The 6,131-nt window shown below is 50.2% G+C and overlaps 1 long non-coding RNA gene across 36 annotated transcripts in view; it reads right to left on the reverse strand.

Moving 5' to 3' along the window:
* LOC147571837 (uncharacterized) overlaps window positions 1–6,131 on the reverse strand; it is a 372,786-nt gene that overhangs the window by 95,158 nt on the left and 271,497 nt on the right. For 30 of the 36 annotated variants that reach the window (XR_015246968.1, XR_015246995.1, XR_015246998.1 and 27 more), the window contains 2 exons: window positions 1,397–1,772; window positions 121–921 (listed from right to left, as the gene is read on the reverse strand). This is a non-coding gene — a long non-coding RNA (uncharacterized LOC147571837). The remainder of the gene's footprint in view (window positions 1–120; window positions 922–1,396; window positions 1,773–6,131) is intronic. The other 6 variants (XR_015246983.1, XR_015246985.1, XR_015246989.1 and 3 more) reach the window with 6 other exon arrangements.

Here is a 6,131-nt window from a genome sequence, read left to right on the forward strand (position 1 = left end):
CACAGTGTATGTTCAATAAACGTTAGCTATTCTTATCGTTCAGGAATCATTGACAAGACTTGGTGACGAGAGTCGCCAGGGTAGACTACATTGCTAAGAAGGAGAGATCCCCAAACGCACCTTTTCTCATGAAAGTCTGAGCTGAGTGTCTCTGACTGGCAGACAGCTCTCCTCACATGGCGATTTAGGTCCCCGCGTGGCTCCACTGTCACCATCAGGCCCGGGGGTCAGATCGTGACTGACAGGATCCCTACGTGGTTCATCACAGGGGCCTCCAGTTATCCCGGGACCCAACACACCCCATCCAGCTCCCAGCCCCTTATCCTCGGGTCGCATGTCTCCTCAGCAGCAGATTGTGGCGGCAATTACAGCCGTGTGCCTCTGTTTATCCTCTGAGTTGTTCTGTAGAAACAAATGTCTATGACGAATAAACAAAACACCAGACCAAATAACCTTGCTGTTCTCTTCATCCAGCCTGGGGGGTGACGGGGGTGCGGGGCGGGGCGGGGAAGAGGCCCATCTACCTACTAAGAGCCTTGCACCTGGGCATGGCACAGCACGCCTGTCCCCACTCCATTGGTGAGAACCAGTCACATGGCCACACCTAGCCCCAAGGGATGCTAGGAAATGTAGTCACCGGCTGCTCAGTCACTTCTGTCTCCACCCGACTTCCTGGGTCTCAGCACTGTCGGCTGCTACCCCAGGCTGGAAAAGTCTTCGTTGTGGGGGGTGTCTTGAGCACAGCAGGATGTTGGGTAGCATCTCTGGCTTCTATGAGCCAGACGCTAGTCACACATGCGTACACACACAGGTCATGACAGCCAAACACCGTCTCCAGGCATCGCCAAATATCTTGGGTGGGGCGGATGGGGGGGGGGGGGGTGTGTGTGGCAAAAGTGCCCCTGGATAAGAACCACTGCTCTACAAAGAAAGAGGAGAAGAGATTGGGGGCGGGGGGGGGGGGGGCAGTTGGCCAAGTCTGCAGGAGAGAAAACTCAAGCTAATGGCTTAGTTTGATTTTGGTCTCCACTAGAATGTGAGCTCCCTGAAGGCAGGGGTCTTGTCTATTTTGTTCACTGCAGAAATCCCGCCCCCCCCCCCACCCCCTTGTCTGCACCTGGAGCAGTGCCCGAACTAGCAGGCGTTCCATACCAATGTGCGCTGTGGACGGGAGCAGCTTCACCATCCAAACATATCTTGAATGCTTTCCAAGAGCCCAGCGCTATGCTTATAAAGGATGCCCTCTCTCCTTGTGTCAGAAAATATTAATAATAATGAGAATAATAATTTTAAAAGGCCAGATGCAATGGAAGAAGGAAATCCCATGGGGTCTTCCCACCCCCGCCCCGCCTCGGGAGAGGCAGAGAATCTGGAAATAAGAAAAAAGAGTCCAGACCAGGCTACCGCTCCATTGCTGCCGAGTTCATCCTCCCGAGAGGCCTCCCGATGTCCGAGCTTTACAGGTCCCCCTGTTCTGCCTGTTGCCAAGTCACTGCATTCTCTGACAGAAGACCCGATGATGCCAGAGGCAGCCACCGGCAATCCTTCGTCCGTTAAGTGAGGCTCTGTGGGGTTTCAAGTCTCCCCTTCACTTCGGAGGCCCCGTTCCTTCTTTGAAGCGCCTCCCCTCCTCCTAGCTCTGACATCTCTGTCAACATCACAGGGCGAAAGATGCAATGACATTATGGTTGCCACAGATTGATCTAATGGCTGTATTGATTTCCCGGTCACATCTGCTCCAAAAGAGCCGCAGAGAATCAGCCCCTCAGGGTCTGGAAAGATAAAAGAAGAGAAACATAAGTGGGCCTTTTTTTTTTCCTTTCGAGAAATAATAACTACAAACAAATTAGTGTTTGAGTCCATGTTACAGGAGACCACGAAATACAAGCACAGTGGCCGAGGCATGTAATGTGTGATGCAGAAGAAACTGATTGCCAAAGTAGCCTGAAAAAAAACCCTGCAAGTGATTCAGGCAGGGCCATTAAAGCAGCAGTCAGATTGTATAGGTAATGAAAAGATACCAGCGATGTGAAATTAAGATCTCTGAGCCACAATTCCCTTACCTGTAACAGGGACCGGGGATATCTATTCTGCAGGATTATTGTGAAGAATAAAGGAGTCAAATGAGAAAACACCATGCAAAATCTCTGTCACATATTGAAATATCAATGAATACTATTTTTGTTTCACAGGAGTCAAGAAAAGTGAACACCCAGGATCTATGCGTGGTTTTAGGTAGGACAATTGACGAGAAGAAGTTAACGTTAGGACAATGTCAGAACAACCTTCCATAAATAGTATTAGGGGGAAAAATGTCTATAAAATCATTTGCAGTTCCTCCCTGACATAAACAGGCAACAGCCCATGTGTCCCCCTAAGGGGGTCTCATGGGATGGATGCCAGATTGAGCCTTTCCATATCCCAACATTGGCAGTAAGGCCACTCCCAGCACACAAAGTGCTATCCTAGCGTGCCCCGGAGCAAGCAAACTTCCCACCCTGCCACCTCCAAGGAGCCAAAGAGCCCAGCGATTACAGGAGGTGAGGTAGAAAGGAGACAGATTCAGTTCTAGAGCCACCTTGCAAAGCAAGACCAGATGTCAGCAGCCAAAGAAATCAGATTCATGAAAGAAGGCCTGAGGGACTGTTTTGGCCAAAGGTTGCCATCCACAGCATTGGCTTAGTGCGACAATCATTTTGACTCCAATTCTTCATCTCTAAGGTGTTGGCCAATGGGGAAGGGCCTCTTCCTCTCTCCCTCCCTCCCCCGCTTCTTCCCTTCCTCCCTGATTCCCAGGCACTGGGGTTCCAGGACACCATGAGATATACACTCTGGACTGGGTCAGCAGATACGGCAGTTGAGAAGTCTTTGGTGACTCTTGGAACGGTCCAAGGAACACGGGTGCAAATGGCATCCTCTTGCACTTTTCAGAAGACGGCCCCACTGGTCACCTTTAACTTTGGTCAAACAGGACCAGGGAAAGCTTTCTGGTTCAGAAAGTGGCAAACATCCAGATATGCTGATTAAAAGTGGCTCTCCCCCAATCACAACCTCTAGGCGCTAGGAATGCAGGGTATTTTGGTTTCATGTAAGAGAATAGAGTCCTAGGTGAGCACTTACAATATCCTAGGCATTGGGGACAGATTCAGAGATGCGTGGCATTCAAGTATTCATTCAGTAGTATCGATCAAGCTCCTACTATGTGGCAGCCATATTAGGACCTGGGTTCAGGGAAGTAAATCCAGTGGGGAAAAGGACATTTTTTTCTGCTTTCAAGTTATTCAGAGAGCTACAGAAGAATTAATAACTTAAAAACAGGAGTTGTAAATCCAGTAGGAATGGCAAGGAAGGGCTGACTGAAATGAGTCTACAGGGTGAGCAGTTGTGATTCAGCAAAAACTTTGTGAATGAATGAATGAATGAATGAATGAATGAATGACTAGGTACGAATGAATGAACATGTCAAAGATAGGGACCTCCAGGAGGAAGAATCATCCAGCACAAAAGCACGGGTGCACGCGAGACCATCAAAATCGTCAGCAAATAAGAACAGCAGGTGTGTGAGAAGGTTGCAAAGAGTAATGATGATGACAGAAAGATGACTGGCATTTCTTGAGTGTTTTCCAGGTACTTGACACTGTTCGAAGGGCCTCTGGTGCATTCTTTCATTGACTAGGCATTAGACTATTAGCCCCACTGCACACATGGGAAAACTGAGGTACAGTGAAGCTAACAAATTGCCCGGAGTCACACAACCCACAGGTGGTGGAGCTGGGACTCAAACCAGTGCCAGAGTCGTCACTCTTCACCTCTGGATCTTGGGGAGGGCTTTGCGTGTCACAGGTAGGTTTCTAGATTCAGTCTTGCGGGTGATGAAGAAGCCACACTGCCCTTCCCCTCGAACATCTCACGTTCTACAAGGAAAGCTGGGCATGGCAGAGGCCTTTGGAGTCTACAGACGCCGTGGCAGGTGCTGCACTGTGGGCACAGACAGGGAGGTGTGTCTATGCCTCTGCTCCGGAATGAGGGCAAGTTGAGCACTGACTGGACTGATGGAAGAACGCTTCATGGAGCTTCATTTGAGTTGAGTCTGGAGGGAAGGCAGGGAGTTCAGACAGATGTCACAGTATGTACAAAGGCACGACAGCTGGAAATTGCAGATGTTTGGGGCAGTCGCACTCGGAGCGTTCCGGAGCAGTGGGGACAGAGTGGCAGGAGCGTCACGTTCTTCACTTGGACGGAGCCTGTCTGAAGCCCTGGGTCAAGGGTTCAGGCACTGAAGGTGCAGTGGCCAAGGGGGCTCCAAATACTGAAGACGGCCGCCCTGCATCGATTCCTTAAGATGGTAGCAGTGAAACTCATGCAAGAAGCCCTGGAAAACACGCTGGGAGCTTTCAACGCGCTGGACAGCTGTTCCGCTGAGCACCCGGCCCTCTAAGAGGGTGAAGGCGAATGGCCGCAGAATGGGCTGATGGACCCAAGAAATGTCTCTTTCCGCTTTTCTTTTTTCAATTTTTATGGGGAAAAAATCCCTTGACACTGGATAATATGAGAAAGCGCAGTAAAAGCACCTGAACCAGGGAGAAGGCAAGAGATGAAGGGGGAAAGCATCTGAGAGCAAGGACCAGCCTCGCCCTGACCAGCAGCCTGCTAGGCATACCGCCTCTTTTTCCTGGGAAGACTACATTTCCCAGCCGACCCTGCGGTTGTTTCGGGCCACGTGACTGAGTTTGGGCCAATGGAGCGTGAGCCAAAGGCAGGAAAGCCACTTCCAGGCCTGGCCCTTTAGGACATCCCACATGACCCTCTGCCCTCTTTCCCCTTCCAAGGTGACCTTGGGGGAACCACATGCTCCAGTCAGTGCAAGAACAGGAGAACCAGCTCAGTCTGGTAGCACTGACTTGAGCAAGAAATGTATTTCATTTGTTAATCCGCTAACACTTCAGGGGTTCCCCCGTGGCTGCAACCATGATTCTCCAGTGGTTCTAAAGCGTGGGCCACAGACCTGCAGTCAGCTTCCTCGAAGAACTTGTTTGAGACACAACTTCTCCAGCCCATCCTAGACCTACCAGTGAGAAACTCTGTGCATGGGCCCAGAGATTCAGGTGATGGTGATGCGGCCAAAATAAGGACCAGTAGCTCACTCTCATATGCTACTGTATGGCCTTCATTTCTGAGCCTCAGTTACCCCTTCTGTTCCATGGGAACAGAACCCTTGCTGGGTTCAAATGATACCACATAATGGGATGTATATAAAGAATCCAGCTCAGTAGCCCACACACGGTCAATGCACACTCTTCTCTCTCTTCCTTTCTGCCTGGAGCCAGGGCCTTGGGAGAGCCAGAGATTTAGAAGGGAGGATTCCCGCCTTCTGGGGAAAAGGGGGGGGGCCCTCCAAGATGCCCCCCCCCCCCGATCCTGCCTTCCAGGGCTCAAGCCCTGTGTAATTCTCTTCAGTGTGTGTGGGCTGGACATAGTGACTCTGTCTAACGAACACAATACACTACAGCCCTGCCCCCTTGGAGGTTCAAGGGAAGAAGTCTTTCCTCCTTGGAGCATCTCATGACTCCAGACATTCCCCAGATTGTGGCTACACTGCTCCAGCCTCTGCCTCTGTCTTCACATGGCCTTCTCTTCTCCCTTGTCTTCCCCTCTTCTGTCTCTTGTAAGGATGCTCGTCATTGGGTTTAGGACTACCCAGGTGACCCAGGATGATCTCAAGATCCTTCACTTAATTACATCTGCAAACATCCTTTTTACACATGAGCCCACACTCATAGATTCTGGGATGTGGACATATCTTTTTGGAAGTCACCATTCAACCCATGACACGGCCCAATGACACGGATGTTGTTCAACATCATATTCCCCTGACGAGACACCTAATGGAGTGCTTGACCAAAAGTCGAAATTTGGCACAATTTTGTTGAACAGAAAGGCATCAGAGCATGGCATCTGAGTGACTGGGCTTTAGAATTAGCTACACCTCAACCACTTACAAACGATGTGACGTTAGGCAAATCATTTAACCTCTCTGAACCTCGGTTTCCTCCTGTGGACGTTTTAATTATACCTATCTCATGAGACTATTGTGAGCACGAAGCCAGGAAGTGCAAAGCAGCTCCACGTGG

This window comes from Puma concolor, chromosome F2 (genome assembly GCF_028749965.1).
Source record: "Puma concolor isolate L17-30 chromosome F2, mPumCon1.1.hap2, whole genome shotgun sequence".
Taxonomy (NCBI): Eukaryota; Metazoa; Chordata; class Mammalia; order Carnivora; family Felidae; genus Puma; species Puma concolor.